Genomic DNA, 19,191 nt, shown 5'->3' with positions numbered 1-19,191 from the left:
CGTGTTAAGAAGTACAATAAATCCAACATGCTTGTATTTCCCAGACAGAAAACCCAGATTATTAGCAACAGTTAACACCACAATTACCACAGGACTTCTCAAATGGATTTCTCTACATCCTTGCCTACATCGCATTTTTCTGATCCCGATGAGGTTGCGCACCAGCGCATCTCACAGCTTAAAAGCTGAAAATTTTACTGCTGGAATTTTAATCAAAAGTGATAGGAACATAACCTTGAATAAAGGCTTAGAGGAGAGAAAAAGCAGGTAAAGGCAAAAAACCTGCTTGAGCAACGAAAATACAATTTTGGTAGAAGAAAAAAATAACCCTTGGCCCGAGCCTCACTGCCACTTTGACACTTTCTTACAGAAGTTCACACAGTTTTGTAAGTAACACCGACCAAAACCTTCAAGTGACAGTACCTGGAGTGAAATTTTTAAACATGCTATACAAGCAAAAAGTTCAGCTGTTTCCACCTCCCCTTAGCGTTGGCAAGGTTATCATTACACTGTGTGACTGCTGTAAAACAAATCCAGTCATCACAGTTGCACCACCTAGAAGATGGCTCTGCTGAAAACAGGGGAGGGACTGCATCTGCTGGGGTGTGCCAAGCGAAACTCAGCAGCATCACAGCACATGACTAAGCATGTATTCTGGTACGTCAATACTCAACCATCAATTTGAAAATAAAGGTAATTTCTTCTTATCTCCCTCCTCCCACCAATCTGTGAATATGGGAGAAGACAGAACATTGCAAATGAAGTTTAAGAAGCCTTAACAAGAAAAAACCACCACACTACAAGATATGAAACAACTATTCATCATACAGGACAATGACTGTTAATATTCTATTTAAGATTAAAATGTATCATGTAAGAAATATTAGAAATCAGGATCCTATTTCTAAAAATAGAAAGGTGACTACAGATACACTTGACAGAGATTATTCATGTGAATAAAGACCTGTAACACAAATAAATAATTAATGTTAATGTTGCCTTTTTTGCTTAATTCTAACTGTGAGAGGCAATACTTACATTGGCAATTCCACTTTCTAATAACTAGGTCCAGAACAATCAATTAGTTTTCATTTGAAATTCCCCAGACCTGGCAGAAAAGAGAAAAGCTCACTCTCTTCTGGATATCTTCCCCCAAGAAAGCAGAATAAGTATTAAAATCATAATGGAATCATCAGCCAAAGGAAGAAAACACTTGGCTTTGGCTTCACTACCTCCTCCAAAATTAAAAACCACATTCATTTCAGCCCTGCGTCTGGCAAAATATTCCAGCAAAATATTAGACAACAGATGAAGCCCGTAAGGAAAGTAGAAAATTTGGATTCAAAATGTAGGCTGCTTCTTAGTATGACAAAGGTGTCTTTTTCTCATTAGAGAAACAGTCATTAAAAATAAATGTAATGAAGGCTTCCATGAACTCACCAGAAGCACTGATCACAACCTTACAGTGTGTTGATACCTAGTAGGAAAGTCAGACCAAGTAATTAAGTTCGCTTTCTACTTTGTAGAAGTACCAGTAATATTCTCTCACACACATTTTCAATAAACTTTGCATGTGGATTGGCATTTTGGCTGCATAACAGCTGATAAGGCAGACAGACAAAGAGAGCCTTGCCATTCTTTGCTTGTCTGTATGTTACCTCAGTAGAGTGAACAAAACTGAAAAGCAGTGGTTCACAGCCTCTTTGTGCACTAGAGCTATTAGAGTAAAAAAACCTGTGACATATCTGCATCAATATTTACTTCTAAATTAAGTCTTGTATGCAAATGCAGACCTTCTATACTATGTATGCCATTCCTTTATTTAATCTTAGAAATCAATGAACTAAAAGAGACACTTAAATAATTATACAGCATTTTCCAGAAGCCAGTGTTTGTAGTTATATTGGCTTGATATTTCAAACGAGCCAGATCGCCTTACAAACACGTATCCTATTAAGTTCTGGGTCAGTTATGTGCTGTTGAATGTTTTACTTGTCAAAGAACCCACAAAGCTTTACCTCAAAGGGCAAAAGAGTTTCATATTGACATTGCTTTGTAGAACTACCTGCTTTACCTGACCATCTGACGGGCGCATACAAATGCTCCGTTAGAAAAAGCTGAGTCAGGAAATTCTGTCAAACACAGTGTTAAGTCATTTCTGTACTGTATTGAATGTCAGGTTGAACCTTGGACTCACCTTTGTAAGAGGAAAGTATTGTGAACAACACACAAAAATGTCTCACCTTGCTCTGAAATAGCTGTGTAATTCCTTTTGTTCTCTGTTAACGCATGATAAACATAAAATAAATGGGAAACAAATATCCTGACTCCATAACTGAGCTCAAAGATGCTTCTACATGCAAGTTACTAATAACATCAATCCATTCATTAAGTCAGGTGGTAGTTAAAGCAGCAGCTACATACAGGTTCAGTGGTATATATTTAAATGTATGGATAAAGAAGGCCTTAAGATATTATGAGCTTCTGCATTTGTCATGAAATAGCATTAGAAACACTGCTGGAGCCCTCTACATGCATGCATTCAGGAAACAATCACAACTCCTTCCTCAGTATGAAAGAAAATGGAGAGAAAGAAAATAACCCTGCCCTTTGCATTTCTGCACAGGCAAGTCTAAGATAAAGTCCTTGTGGATCTCCTTTCCCACATAAACACACAGAGGAAAACTCCCCGTTGTGGAGTTTCATTCCCAGATCAGAAGGAAACCCAGACAGAAATCCTCCTGAGCGAGGGGCCAGCACCCACCTCTGCCACCCACACCCAGGCCTCTGCCAAGCTCCTGGTGCATGACACAGCTCCCCGTTCCTGTGCCAGCACCCGCTGCTTCGCGTCTCCCAAAGCCATCATCTCCCTCGCAGGGCTGCTGTCAGCCCCAGCATGCCTTAACTCTGCATTGAAGCACAGAACGTGCTGAACTGCCTGTGGTGGGCATCCTGCTGAGTCCACCTTCAGGGGAGAAGTGGTGCTCCCAAAGGAATAACGCCATTCCCCTCTGTATGCTCTTCTATATTTATCTTGAAAATTGATGTGAAGTATTCATTAAAATTACTCTGCAGAGGATACTGAAGGCAATTGCACAAAGCAGGTTGGCCTGGTGCACATTAACCTATTTTCCTGCCTGCTTATCTAAGCATCAAAGTTACAAATAAAATGTCGCTGACCTGTAGTGCTGGTTGTGTCTTACTGTACCGTAAAAAGTAGCTCTGCAGTATGTGCTGGGGAGTATTACATTACTCATCACCCCTCTGCTGCAGTTTCAGCTCAGATACCTACTCCCAAATATATACCAGGTACCCAGGACAAGACCCAGTCCTTCATTAAATATTTGGCACGTTGTCTCAAATCACCTTTGACATACAGGGTCATTTATACATCATGGCACATTGCATGCCTCTGCGACAAGATAGCATCACACAATACTGTATGTCAGGAATGCAGGCAACAGATTTAAACCAATCCTCGCTTCAAGACACTTTTACTAGGAAGCAGGTCACAAACTGAGTAATATCCGTTTTATTCACTGAAAAATGTATGCTATTCATTTCCAGGAAGTAAAGTCAACCACCCTAATCCTTCTCCCCTCTCACATACACCCCCCATCAGAACAACAGAAAGATGGTTTCTTTTGTCTTAACAGGTTCGCTGTTGGGATGTATTTAGTTCTTTATGTAAGCCTTATTCTTCCTAATGCATTTGCTAGGACACCTAACGTTGACTTGGTGCAAGGGCAGTCTTTCAGAGTAGTACAGCAAGAGGGTATCTGGTTACATCCACTGAACTCAGTTTTGAATATGCACAATAGTTCATATTTATGGAGCTTGTTTCCAAGCTTTAAATGTGCACATTTCTGATATTACTTCAACCACATTAATGTTCTGAACACAAATACTGTACAGAGAGAGGAGTGTCGGGTGTTACTTTTAAAAGTCCATAGATGGAAATGGGAGGAACCTGCAATCTGCATTCATCTTATGAAGCAAACCTCTGAAATCTGAAAAAACGGCTCTTGACTTCAATATTATTCTGCCCCTACAGCTGTGCAACTACTTAAACAATTTTCTGAACTGATAGAAACAGTTGGTTGCACAGGTGGCAACCATAGGAATCCTTAGCACACAGTGAAAGGGGAAAACCAAACACTGGGCAGAAGGCTAGGAGTTTGGATCTGAAAGAGAACTCATTCACATAAATTATCCAACCCCAAATATCACATTTCATCAGCAGTTCCTTCAGTCCAGCTAGGATGGAAATGAGACCTGGAGAAGTAAGTTCTCTTCTCAGGATGCTCACTCCTTTACAACCTCTTAACAGGAGAAAACCAATGGAGATTCAAGTGTACAAGTATACACTGTGCCAGATCCACAGCTGGGGTGAAGTGACAATGACAAGAATATTTAAAATAAATAAATAAATAAAATCAGCACTGACTATACACTTACTACCATGAAGTCAAGCCCGAGTACTTCCTGCAATACAAGCCTGGAATTTTCTCCTGATCAGTTCAGATTGCTACTTAAAATTATTCCCCAGCTCAGCAAAAGGTGACACAGCATAAAGAAAATCCACAATAAAGAGCCTGATAACAAGCATATGATAGATGATCCTGTACGAAAAGAAGTTGATCTTATGAGTAAGCAGAAGCCAAATATTACCCACTATCTCCTAAAGTTCATTAAGGGTAACATTTAACCAGACGGTTTTTTCAGCTGGAAAGAGTGTCAACAGAGAACATTGTTTTGCATTATTAATTTCTCTCTTGCTTTTAGCAGCTGCCTTCAGAGACTGCAATTGTTTCTCTAAATCCTTCTGTGCTGCTCCCTGTGTGCACAAGTTTAGAGGCCACGGGTATTGCACATCCCTAACACCGCTAAAAGATGGGGGGACTCACTTCAGCTGGTAACACAGATTATAGTTATTGCGATATCCTCTCATCCAATGACATGCAAAAAAGATTTCCACTATCTGCCAAACCCAAGCCTTCTCAAAGACAGGGGAAAATGCATCTTATGCTCCTGTTCCACTTTCTGCTTTGCTTTTTTTTTTTAACCTGTTAATTTTTTTTATTTTTTTTTAATGAACTCCATCATACATGATTGCCACATGATAGATTAGGAAAAAACATCTTGGAAGATGTAAAAGCCTTCCAATTGGCTTTTGGAGCTGCCTATTCAGGTAAGAAAATGGCAAAATATGCTACCTGAACCAAGTAGCGTTTTGATGTACTCAGTCTTTCAGAAGTAACACTATATAAAAAAACCAAACCATAAAATATGTAGAAGAGTTAAGATAAGCAATTGAATTACCAAAGACTATTTAAAGTTGATTATAAAACATCCCCACATATTCCCAACACAAGTTTCACACAGCTTTGGAAATTCTATTTTGCTGCTTGGCTGTGGCAGTTACACAGAAGGATAAACTGTAACACCCCCTTGGGCATTACTGCAGTCTACAACAGGCAATAAGCTGCGAGCTTAAAAGGTCTGAGAAGGATTTATCGTGAACTAAGGGATCCAAAGAACCTGCTTTTTAAGAAGCCAAAACTCCACAACACACACTTACAACGCCAGGCACAGTCGTTTTAAAAACTGAATTGGTAACATCCACTTGGCTGAATGCAGCAAGTGGAGAAAATACTGACATTATTTGTCCAGACCAATGCAGACAAGATGCCAGTGACAAGAACAAAAGTTTAAATCTAATCCACATATTCCCATCACAATTCAAGAAATCATCTGCCTGAAGGAGTCAGGCCCCAAACAGGAAATTTTCTGAGACCAGTTAATAAAATGTAGCTAAGCGTCCAGAAAGAGAGAGGCAGGTGATCTTCCAACCCATGGGTTGTCTTCAGAATTATGCCCTCCTCCCAGGTCTTACCATCACAGCTCTAGGAGGAAAAAAGCAAGAAGAAATGAACCCAAGTTCAGACTTTCCTCCTAGTTACATCAGTGTTACTGGGACACTGAAATAAAAATAATCAGAACCTGAACTGAATACAAGCTAGGGCAGTATCGTCTACTGTAATTTGTGTTGTGGTAGGGTCTACCTTTCCCAACGAAGAATTGGGCTTCTCTTCCTCCCTTCCCCACACAGTAGATTGCTCACAAAAATTTGGAGAGGATAATAAAACAAAACAAAAAAATCCCAACCCCAAACGCCTTCCTGAACAGGCAGACCAGAGCAGGAAGAGGGGTTGATAGCACATGCAGCTCAGATTTAAACACAAGTCAGAATTTTTTTCCTTTCATGGAACTAAGAGTCTAAATATGACAAAAGTTCATTTTGGGGAAGTTTTTACTTGCTTGTAAATGTAACTATGCACAGATGAAAGAGTTATTCTTAGTCATCTTCTCCATGTCAAAAATAAACCCAGCAATTTCCAGAATGTGTCACAATACAATATTAACTATGTATCTGCACTGTCACTGAATCAGTGGACACTTAATAGCCTTAATTTAGAATATCTGTATTTTCTGGAAACAGTCTAATGTACCGTGCTGGAATACCCTGAACTACTAAGACCACTTCTGAAGGAGCCAATTTGCAGTATAAACACCTCTAAAACTGGTCCTAGTGATGAGCACAGCAAACAGCGTGCCAGCCCTTAGCAGCCAGGCTGCCAGACACAGAGCAGAGGCTGCGTTTTTCAAATTAATGGACTCCTCACACAGAAAGAGCTTGAAAAGAAAAGGTGCCTCAAAGAAACAATTCACTCGCATACAAAATGCACATGCTAAATCTATATTACATAGGTACACATGTATGATACAGATACATGCATGCCGGGCTGCCTCTACAGCCATACAAAGCAACCCCTGAGCCTTCCCGTAGCTCGGTGGCTCCGGACACAACACACGAGCAAGCTAAGAAAATAGAAGGACTGTACAGGGAGGAAGACCTCAATTTCAGTCATCTGAAATTGTCTTCGTTTTAAGGGAATCAAAACACACCATGCCCCTAAGCAGCAAAGCCTCTTCCACTACAAAACAGAGTTTTTCTGCTGACGCCAGGGGAATCAAACTGAGACTAAGGACTCCTGAGGAACAGATACACGTTACCAAGGACTCACAACAAATGTTACAGCCACGTGGAAGAGTCCCAATGGGAAATATATAGCATTTGAAAGTTTTCCCTTGAGTTTTCAAGATACTAATTATAAAATACCAGAGCAGTGAGACAGCTGGAGCAGATACAAGGTACGTGCTAAAAGAGGTGAAAGACTTAAAGCATACTCACGGAGAAACCAGCTAGCCATCACCTCTCTTGTTTTATGGTTTCTTACACTCAAGAGAACATCTCCAGCCAAAAAATAGCCTCCCTCATCTCCACAAGGAATGGGACATGGACACCAGACAAGAAAATTCTGCTTCAGAATATCTTAGAAAAAACAAAGTCTTTTCAGATCATACTTACTTCTACATTCTAGACAAAACTGAAGGAAACCTCAACTCCTCACAGACAGCGGTGCAACCACCACCCTGATTTCAACTTTAGGGCAGCATTAGGCAACTCAGAACGAAAAAAAAAAAAAAAGAAATTCAGAGTTTCAAACAGAGACAGCTTCTCATTTCTGTATACTTTACTGGTTTGCTAAGAATTCACCTAGTTTTACAGATAGGGCAGGAAAAGTCACATCACTTGCTGCAGGCCACATGGCAAGAGGAATTTGGATGCAGCATCCTTCAGTTTCCTGTTGGAACTTCCATTTCTCCACCACACAGTATAAGCTGCATCTCCAATATCTTTTTCTAGCACTATGAAGAGAACAGCACTAACCAATGCCAAGCAGCATTTTAAAACCTTTGTCAGGTATCACCTTGACACATCTGTTTAATGTGGGGGATAATGTATTTTTTGCAGCAACAATCTTGAAAAGGAGAACTGAATAAAATGCATGAGTCGAACGTGCTGGTACCCGGCTGGTCAGCCCAGTCATAAAGCAGCCTCCTAGCACACAGCCTTGTGGTATGGCGAAACCGAGACGTAGGAAACGGACTGAGAATTTCTCAAGCCAAGGCTTTAGCTTACGCCTGTGCTGTAAGTAGGTGTGTCCATTCACACCAGCCAATGTCTGGAATACTGATGTCTTCTGGCATACGTTGCTGGCGACCCCATCACCCCAGCCCTGCTATTGCCACCGCAGGCTCTGCTATCTGCCCGAGGTGGGAGGCAGCAGAGATAAGGAGGAGGAGGTGGGGCAAGATTCAAGTCAGGGGACTAAAGTGGCTAATCACCGCTTTGGACAGCAAGTAAAATGGTTACAAAGATAAATACAGCACTGGTATTTTAAAGACAACTTGTCTCTTCAAGCAGAGAATTGTTGTACCCTTTTCTAGTTTCTAAAGAAGTGAAACGTGACAAAAACTGAGATTGAACATAAGGTTCAGTCTGAGTAAGACTAAGATCAAGGATGTGCTGAGTGTTAAGTAAGTCAACATAATTTTAATTCTTAAAATGTTTACTGACCTTATAATACACAGGGAAAAACTGTATAATATCTCTAGAGTTAAGAGCAAAAGTTTGCTGATGCTTCAGCACAGCGTTTTAGAAGCGCATTTTTCAGATGCATCCTCCAGAAAGGATAACCCCCCTGTATTTCGAGAAATACCCAGATACTTCAAACTAAGCATACCTGGACATACACTTAGAGTGCTTATGTACACGATAACAGACATGAATTCCAGTTTGGTTGCTGGATAATCATTTTCCACCCATGTAATGTAATTAGCAACCAATACAAGGTGGCAAAATGAGGGAAGCAAGAAGCCCTCTTTTCTCCCAGATCAAGGCACTTCATGAACATCAATTAGATGTTAATATCCCTGGGCGGCAAGCGTGACAAGTCTTATTAAGCCATTTTAAAGATTAGGACAGTGAGTCACAGAGAGATTAAGAACTTCCTCAAAACCAACACCAGAGTCAGAGAAGGGGCAGCTACACCCCAGCCAGGCCTGCGGCCCGAGACTGCACTGCTCCACCTTATTGCAAGGTTCAGAGTCTCAAAGGAAAAAAGAAAAAAAAAAAGAAAGAAAAAAAAAAAGTCCACACTCAGGTGAAGTTTCCTGGCTATGCCAACACACCTCAGTTTTGACCTGCAGGGACCATCTTTAGATACAAGAATGCAGTTTGGTTTCCATGCTCAGATTGTGTTTTGGCTGAAAGTACCAGCAAGGTTGCCAATTGTAAACGGTTTTTAAAGTCGACAGAGACTTCCAGATCTTTTCTGATAAGCTTGAGAGAGAACTTAAAACTTTTTGATACTGGTTCAACCCTATAAGCCTAGGGGCAAATAAATCTACCATCACCAGTCTCCGAGCCAACCCACGGCCAACTATCTGAATTCAAGTCACATGCTGAATTTACACATTAAAAACGTAGCGAACATGACAAGACAATTACTATCACAGGTTAACACGTACTTCAAAGCACAAAGAAAAACCCAACAGATGCCATATTCAATTAGCCCAAAAGGTGAGCAGAGAAGGATGTTATGCTGATTAACGCACTCGTTAAGACGCGTCCAAACCGACAGCCCACTTCGGTGTTGCAACCCGTTTGGAAAGCATTTCGCCGCCTTGATCCCGGGGTCCTCGCCGAGCCGAAGGTTACCTTTACTCTTCCTGCGTCGCCCCCCGAGCCGGCCGGAGAGCGACCCCACGGCGTTACCCCGCGCTCCCACAACCGCGCAGGGGCAGGTACAGCCCGCAGCTCCGAAAACGCCCCGGCCGGCAAAAACCCCGAGCCGCAAAGCAAAGCCCAGCCCCGGGGGCAACCGCCCGCGCAGCCCTCCCCTCCGCCCCGCTCCGCTCCGCCGGCCACCGGCCGCCCGCGCAGGGACGCCGCCGCCCGGAGCGCCGCCACCCGCGGAGGCAGAGCCGGGCTCCTCCGGCTGCCCTCGCCCGCGGAGGGACCCTCCGGCCCCGGCGCCCCGCTCCCACCGCACCTGCTCCGCCCGCCGCAGCGCGCCCCGCGGACCCACCGGTGGCGGCGGCGGCTCCCCTCCGCATGCTGCCCGCGGCTCGGCTCGGCTCGGCTCGGCTCCGGGCGGCTCGGGGCGGGGCCGGCGGACCGGGGCGGGCGGAGGCGGGCCGGCCGCCCCAGCCCCCTGCGAGCCGCCGCCGGGCGCCCTTGCGCTCCCAGCAAGGTGCGTTTCCCTCTCCTCCCCCCTCCCGCCGCCGCCCCACGCCCTCTCGTGGCTCTTCGGGACCGGCCTCCGCCTGGAGGCAGGGGCCCACCTGCTGGCCCGGGTCCGGCCCTGAGCGGCGGCCCCGCGGGGGCGGCGGCGAAGGTGCCACCTGCAAGTTGGGGAAGTGGTGCGTGTGTCAGCGCATCCGGCAGAGAGGGACACGGGGAACTCGGAAACGGCTGCTTTTGTCGCTTCGGTTCTGTATTTGAGGAAGCTTAACGGTTGTCATAGATTCAGGAGGTTTAAGAAGATTTAGGTCAGCGAGCAAAGGGAAAACTAGTGGAAAGAAAGCTCAAGATTGACAGGTAATGTGACTAACAGCGCTTGCGCTACAGCTCCTTGACTTTTATCGACAATAACAACATCTCGCTAACGGTAGAAGTGAAGTTTTGTGGCAAAAAGAAAGAACGGAGAAAAACAACTGGGATTCACTTGAACTGCTGCAACAGGGAGGGTAAAACGCTCTGCAGCTAGAGCTCTACCTGCTAACCTAAAGGTTTGATAAAAACCTCAGCAGGCCTACTTTTAGGCAACTTAAAACATTCCTAAATATTTTGACATGTGCCACACAGGCAGTATACCGTAAGTGACCTTGAAGAAGGCTGTGGCAAACAAGCGAGTGGGAACATACTGTGCCACGACATGAGCCACCTGACCTTTTTCACACTTGCCTGCTCTGAGCCACATTTAAAGCTGCTTTGGATAAAGTGGAGAGAAAACAAGTGTGAATGTGGCCCTATTTAACCATGCACAGCTGAATGTAACACAGCCTCTAATGAGCCAAGCATTTAACCAACTCTCTAAAATAATTTGTTGACTTCAAGGTAAGTGTTTTGTTGTGGAAAATACCTCTCATTTGGGTTGAAATTTGTCTTCTAGCGTTGTGCTTGGCTGAACCCAAGTTTTACTCGATTGTTAACTTTTGAATTGCAGTATGTTTATCTGCTTATTTAACTTTGGGAGATTAAATGTACTTTTCCTCAAAGTGATGAAAGCTAGAATATAGAAGTAATGGTGCGTACTGTTTCCCTGTTATCTACAAGACCATCTTCTTCAGCAGCCTTGAGGAAGGCAAGAACAAGGAATGAGAAAATGCTCTCGGCAGACTTCCAGAAAAGTGAACTGTAGTTGCAAAGGGGGATGTGTGTATGAAAGAAATAATATCTATATGATTTGTACAAAGTCTTCCTAGTTTGAGGCCAGCAGTGAGAGCCACATGAAAGCAAGATTCCTCTGCAAAGAACGCAGAAAATACAAAGTCAAAAAGAATTTAACCCCTCCTGCAAAATATTCCAAAACTTTCTTCTTCAGGAAAGATGTTCCTTCCTGGTTAGGAAAGATGCTTACAGCACTGGCCTCCCATCTGTCTCTTCACCTTTACCAGCTGTCCTCTTTCTTCCACTCCTCTCAGAAAAAGTTAGGTCCATAAGAAGATAACACTTTCTGCCAAGTCCTTCCAAAATTTTCATGCACTCCCTAGGGTGACGTGCCAGGGGCTGCATGAAGACCACCAGAGACCCCGCTATTGTAATAACTATAATTAGTATATTTAGTGATTGTCCTTAAATATTTGAGCTTTGAAAATGGCCAAAAGATGAATGTATAGTTCACAATCACTAATCTGAACTATTATCATAACCATCTTTTAAAATTATGTTTCATTAGATGTTACTTAACCAGAATTAAGAAATTCTTTATTCATAGTCACACCTACTTCTCCCCCAAGGAAAATGTAACTAAGATACAGTTTAATCACTCTGGGCTAAGATGAACACATTTCAGTAAAGATTAGATTAATAAACCCTAATCAAGCACCACAAATTTGGCATTACATGTGGCTCTGTCGGCTACCCTAGCCCACCCTCCCTTATGTGAAGCATGGGACACTCAGCTATAAAGGGAATTAGCAACTTCCTGGGTGCTGCACAGCCTCCCCTTCCAGTGAGACCGAGTTCCTAATCCATTATTTTTAACAGTGCAGCTGCTTTTTAATTTTTTTTCATTCAGTCCTAGCCCGTTCTCCCACACTGGAAAGACAGGACAAAAGAATAAGAATAGCCCTTCTGAAAAACACTCTAGCCTTACCAACTAGTATAAAGCCATGCGTGCTAACTCGGCTGCAGGACGTTCATCCCCTCACTGTGGCTGATTATGTAAAGCACTCCCTTTCCTGACATGTGCAAGCCTATCTATTCAAATTCTTGTAGATGTAATACTATCTACATATCCAACACAATAAAAGCTCTTCTTGTGGTATTTAAACAACCTGCCTGATCCTTTCTGATTAATTTTGGATTTTTTCGAAGTTAACTGAACTTTTGTATACAAAAGAGATGGGCTGGTAGTTAAGTCGCAGCCTGGGTCTCAGGAGACCGTGCCAAACTCCCTCCTCCACCACTCATCTCCTATATGACTTTGAGGATTCACGCATCCATGGTGTGTATCGGTTCGTGACCTATAGGGTGCAGCTAATAAGACTTCCTTACCTTATGGGGGCTTATGAGGGTGAAACCCTCATATGAGGGTAAAACCTTGACGTTCTACTACATCACATGAAAGGCCATTATGGGTAGCATAGGTATTTTCCTGGTCTTGAAGTTTGTCATCATATTCCTCTCTGGTGAGAATATATATATATATTTAAATATAAATTTTCATATTCTCTTCTTTCAGTAATGTTTTTGTTTTAAATGAACATATAAAGCCATTAGAGTGGTTCTTTTAAAGGAATTTGGCGTTATATATTGAGGAAAAGAAAATAGATCTAAGGAAAGGAGGGTGATTTCTTTATGTGGGAGCATATAATTTTCCTGGAGCCTGGAATAGCTGGATTTTCTTACCACGTGTGCAGGAAATAGCCCTTCCTACCTGATCCTGAAGTATCACGTAATACCCTTAGCATATAATGGAACTATTCTAGTGTGATACACCTTCTAAGCAACATTTCTGTTCAAGTTTCCAAACGCATTAACAGATTTATACATGTCTGTTGAGGAACAGTTCAAAACACTGGTTCATTGGCAAATAATAAATATTTAAACTATTCCACAGGGTCCTTGTTTCCTAATTAAAAAACAGTACCAACAAAACACACCTAGTTAATTTTCTAGCCCTCTTCCCACAGATGACTACAAGTTAATTTGTTAGGGAAGTTTGGGGATGGGTCCTTCATCACCCTACCTTCCTCATATTCACAATTTCTCATACACTCAGTGCTTCTGCTGCAGTAACAGTAGTAGGGCTCCCCCACACTGGCACAGAACTGCCAAGATTTGTATTTGCCCTGTCTTGCCTCTGTCCTTTAAGAGGGCAAGCTCTAACAAACTATCCCACAGCACACCTGGCCAGTAGCGCATCCCCAGGTCGGTAACATTAGTCCTCCTTTCTTCAATGCAAATACTCTGTTGTTTGGGGTTTAGGCATTGGGGGGGGGGGGGGGGCAGTTTTTTTAGTTTTGTTTGGTGGGGGGGGTTCCCCATATGTGAATATTTTCTCTGATATTTTGACAAAAAAGGAGATAGAGCTTGTCTGATGCAGGTTAATGACACAAATCTAGGAAATTTCAGTCTTTAGGTCACGTCCTTGCTGGTTAAATCTCCCTGAAGCTAAAAAGGATTTTACTGATGTGAAATTTCTAATAATACATCAAATCTGAGCACAGGATGATCTCTTGCTCCCAGTATCATGCAATATTAACTGATTCTTTTTCTTAGACACTTTGATAACTGCAATCTCATCTACAGAGTACCCAGCTAGCCAGCACCAGTCTCTTCAAAATCTTCAGTTCATGAATCAAAAAATCCCTTCTTTGAAGGCAGAAGAAATGAGCCCCATACTCTCTAGGATAACTCTCATTTTAGTAAGGCACAAAATTATAATCCCTTTTTTATTCCTACAATAGAGTCACATCTCAGTGTCATTTCACTTTGTGTAAGGGATAATGTCAGCTTTAGTGATGATGTAATTACAAATCATGGAAACATTTTTTGAGTTCTGAAAAGCAACAACCAGAACCTTAAGAAGTTTGAAACTTCTCTTGTAGCACATATGATTTTGTAATGTATATTTGAATTTTGAGAAGAGTTGACAGATAATCAAATAAGGTGGACGTTATGAAAGGTACAAGAAATCATTATTGTAAAGATTTGCATTTGCTTCTTCTTTTATTGTCCTTGTTGTAGCCAGTCTTTTAGTCAGCTGTTAAAAGATTTAGTCTTCCATAGGGATATATTTGGATATTTTCCCTAAGGAATATCACTAAAAGTCTTCATTTTATTAATGCCGAGTCCTCAGTGCCCTAAGGACTTTATTCCACAGATATTTTCATTTCTGACATTTGGGCTTGTGTGCTCAGATACAGTTTTGATTCTGCTTTGATTTGCAGAAGTCACTTCTCTGAGAAATACATGAGAGAATATCAAAGGCATAGAGCTACTTCTGTTGAAATAAATGTCAACATCTCATTGACTTCAGAGAGAGAAGGATCAAGTAATTAAACACTGTTTTGCATGGATTCCAATAGGCTTTGGATCAGGCCTCATTTTCCTAGCTAGTACTTGCACCTTTGCTGCTTTGGATTCTGCTGACAAACGACTCTCTGTAAAACTAACCAACCAGGCTCAACAAAGCTGATAAGATTTCCTTCCTGCACTGCTGTGCTAACACCTTCCCTGAAAACGTACTCTGAGTTTGGTCATACTTGATTTCAGATTAAGACTTTGCAGAGCAAAGTGAAACTTCAATGTCAGCTAAAGTGATAAAGAAATTTAAGTTAATGCAGTGTCTTTCAAGCCAAATGATTCCAGGCTGTGTACAGCTGGTACATAGATCTGCTTAGTTAGGGTGCTAAAACATCTGCATGAGCCGGTAACTGCCAGCTGCTTAAAGGATGTCACATTGCAAAATAGCCAGCTAGGTTGCTTCAGATTATATCAGGAGAAAAATATAGTGATCTCTGATAGAGATGCTGGGGAAATTTTGTGGACCCCCCCCCCCCCCCCCCCCAAAAAAAAACCCCAACCAAACAAAACCACCAAACCCAGACACCAATAAAAACAACATGGAAGACTTATGCACACACCTGGATGAAAACAGTTCCTAGAATGTGACTATCAGTGAATAAAGGGAATCTTCTGTAAATACATGCTTAATACAAATTAACTATCCTGTATGTGTTGTCAGCAAGAACCTGAGATTATTTCTTGTCTGTGGGAAACCTTCTGTTAGAGACAAAGATCACTTTCCAGATGCTTTGATGTTAGCATATTAAATCTTAGCAGAGACTTTATTTAATTAAATGTTACTTATGTTTTGTGGGTGTTACTGAACAAAGTCTTCCCTGAGTGTCATTAATGGAAGAATGACAGAGTTCGAACCAGTTAGGATCATCATGATAAGTCTGAGTGCAGAGATAGTCTCTGGTGATATTTTAGGGAAATTACTGTTTCTCAGACAGCTGAACACTCAGGTGTACTTGCCTAGCTCAAGGATGAAACCACAACACTTCTAATTGCCATGCTTCCAGTTTCACAGATTCTCGTTTTTCATTTTTAAGTTAAACACTTCTAGTTAGTCTGTGCTTTTGTAATTGTTTCTTTAATGAATAGGACTCCATATGCATTAGAAGTTTAATGCTAAATCTTTTTTTTTTTTTCATTCTCAGGGAAGGAGGTACTTTCTTTGGCAATTCCAGGGTTTACTTTGGGAGATTCTAGTGACTGATCATTTACTGTGTTGCATTATACTGTATTAGAGGAGAGATGACCTTGTTTCTCATGCTTAGCCAGGAAGGAATGGCTAGGAAGATGTAGTCTTTTTTTCATAATTACCTAATACAAATGTTTCTAACTTGCTCTATGGAGATAATAGAAAACAATCAGCAACTGCTGGGTATCAGTTTTGTCTGTTATACATTATTGTCTGTCTTGACAGCGTAAAGTAAATAAATTATATGTATTCAACCCCCCTTTGTTTAAAAAATAAGGTTGCTAAGAAACAAGAGTTACGCATGTTTAATGCAATTTACAATCAGCATTTATATAAAAACATGAAATGTAGCCATGATGCACTTGGAAACTATTACAGTGCAACTAAAATGCAAACTTGTGGTCTGGACAAAGAAGAAGAAATGTGAATTTTACTGTCATGTCATAATTAGGACCCTGGCCAATGTATAATTACAACTTCTAAAGTTCCTTTCCATGTTCTGGATTCTGTAGGAAATGTCAATTAATGTCACTGACATATTTACGCTCATATTTACTCTTTCTTCAAGATAATGTTGATACAGATTTCCAAAGGATACTGTTAATAAGAGTGGAATAACTAAGGACCTATAGGTTCCACAGAAATTTTGCATATTATGGTCATATATAGTTCAGCAAGGAAAGTGTTGATGCATATAAAAATTTGGTTCACCTGTAGGTTTGTGTTTCAATCTGATTTATATGTTACAAATATTTGCATATGTAAATTTTATTCAAAAATACTCAGTTGTTGTCATGGTTCAGGATGTAAGTGGTTATGCTCAATGACATATGTATATTGACATTTTTCACTACTATGCTTATCAGTAAGAAAGAAAATTTCATCCAGCCTCCTGCCTTTCACTGGAGTCAATCCTATGCTCATTTAAACCAATAACTAACTTTTCTTCTGACTTCACTTGACTGCAAAAAAAAACAAAAAAAAAAGACCGAGACATCTGTTAAAAGCAAGGATTCCACAGTCCTCACCGGAGGCCAAATAGCAGCACAGCAACACAACTGCTAAAGCTAAAGATATTCGTGGCATTGATAGGCTACTCACAGTACAGACACAAAAGATTCTTTTTTCCTAAACCTGGTGTTATAAAGTTGTGAGTTACAGGTCTCTAGTCACTACCTTAACCTTAGGAAAATTATCCTCAAAAGATTGGATTTCTTTCTGTGTAAAAATTACAACAGTGTTCTCAAACTGCTACTCGGGAATATGTTCTTGAAAGTTTAATTGCTTTTTAACTACCCACTGCAACTTCAGGTTTTTTATTTTATATCCAACCACAGCAGCATTGAAGATTTCTCTCTCTTATCTGATCACAGAAAAAAAGCAGCTTATTCCTGTTTCTACCCTTTCATCCCTGGTTTCTTAAATGGGGCCTAAAGCCATTTATCTCTTTAACCTTATGTGATAATTAAGTTGTTCAAGCTTACTCAACTTCACTTTTCCCAGTTAAATTGGCCCCCTTCCAGCATTGTCGGTTTTCCATAAACCTATAGGGAAGAGCTCAGCCTGACATAATGCCTCCCAGAGAAGCTCAGCACTGCCGTACAGACGCAGGCCATCCGCAGACTTCAGTGCTACCAAAACCCATCTGCCAAATTTGGAGTGGCTCAGGAGGACACAAGCCTCTTCAACACTGGTTATGAGAGGGAAGATGAGTGCTATAGCCCACCTGGCAGAGCAAAAGCAGTTTTACAGCAAGCATTTGACCTGTTGAGACCACATGTGGAATAAGGCCATGGTCATTCTCCTCCCTGCCATAAGCTTTGGAGATTTCAAAGACGTTGCAGGTAATTCAGCCCCAACTGCTGCCTCCCCCCCGAGACAGCAGGCTCTGCAGCACCACTTGGCTATTAGCTTTGCCCTTGACAGAGAGATGCCACCTAATGAATTGCCTCCAGCTCCCAGGGGAACACTAAGGCTTGTTGAACAGCCTCCTTTCTGTTGCTTGGGTTTTCTTAGCTCATGAGATCTCACTGGATCACAGCACAAGCAATATTGTTCTTGACAACCTGTAAAATATTTTTATGAACTCCATAATTCAGTATTTAAACATGTCAACAACTTCAAACAAACAAGCGTAGCTTAAAGAGAGACCTATTCAGAGTTGTACCATCTGCCACTAACTTTCCAGTCTCAGTGCCAGCATAAAAAAAAAGGTATTCTTAATTAAAAAAAAAAAAAAAAAAGGACCTGTGCATCTGCAAATTTGTCAAATGGGCAGTTGGCATCCCTCCACCCTTCCTGCTGGTGCATACCCAGAGTTTGAAATACCAGATTTCAGCTGGTGAAGGAGGAGCCTGAACGCACCAAGAGAAAAACCACTTTGAACTCTCTGGAATGGCAACAGCAGCACTTGAGGAAAAAACAAAGCCTGGGCACAAGTGCATTTTCACAACAGCTGAAATGAAGACATTGAACAACTGCCACATTCCCAGGGGAAATCCTGTTGAGCAGAAACTTAGTCCATCAGCTTGTTGTATGATTGCTCCATGTTGTTCACAGAACTGGCATTTCCTTCAAGTGCACTTCATAGGTTATTTAAAATTCATACATGAGATTGACCTGTGAAACTCAGCACAACTGAAAAGTCTTCTTTTGCCATGCAACCTTCCTGATTTGAAAGCACTTCTTTCTGCATGTGAAGTGCTTTTTTTAGCTATGTTGCATCCTTGCAATTTCTTAATAAGCAGTAATTATGCTGCTCTTTCAAGATACGCATCTGGCATCACCCATTCACTAACATACTGTCTAACAATCTATAAGCTAAAGACTAAAAGGTATTTTCAGTATTAAAAAAGGTCAATTTGAAATAACTTCACAGGATTCACATAGTTTATTTACAGTAGTGCAATACTTCCTGGTGATTTAGAGATCACTGTCTGGCCTTTCACTTTCACCCACGCAGACAAATACTTGTTGTCAAGACAGTAAATAAAGGCTTAGATATACATGGATAATTCATATTAAATTTCAATAAAATACTATTTTAAGTACCATTGCTATCTAACAGACTGTTTCAGAGAATGGTTTACTGTGAAAATTTACAGATGAAACTTCCTTATTAAAAAAAAAAAGTTCTACATTTCAAGCAGACTTCTGTCTTTAATTAATTGAATTAAATGGCTGGTTTCCTTCATGAGCCCTGCCACTTCTCTTATCATTTACTCCAGGCAGCGATAGAGTAGGATTTTTAGCCAACACATACATTTCACTCTGCACTCAT

General features: G+C 41.3%; 1 protein-coding gene across 14 annotated transcripts in view; it reads right to left on the bottom strand.

Annotated features, from left to right (window-relative positions):
- The window catches only part of MICAL2 (microtubule associated monooxygenase, calponin and LIM domain containing 2), a 134,740-nt gene extending 124,685 nt beyond the window's left edge, over window positions 1-10,055 (bottom strand). For all 14 annotated transcript variants that reach the window (XR_011328162.1, XR_011328163.1, XM_069803885.1 and 11 more), the window contains exon 1: window positions 9,963-10,055. The gene's annotated coding sequence lies outside the window, so the exon portion shown is untranslated. The remainder of the gene's footprint in view (window positions 1-9,962) is intronic.
- Between the last annotated feature and the right edge of the window lie 9,136 nt (window positions 10,056-19,191).

Source organism: Haliaeetus albicilla, chromosome 16 (assembly GCF_947461875.1).
Source record: "Haliaeetus albicilla chromosome 16, bHalAlb1.1, whole genome shotgun sequence".
Classification (NCBI taxonomy): Eukaryota; Metazoa; Chordata; class Aves; order Accipitriformes; family Accipitridae; genus Haliaeetus; species Haliaeetus albicilla.
This window is presented reverse-complemented; position numbering and strand designations above follow the sequence as displayed.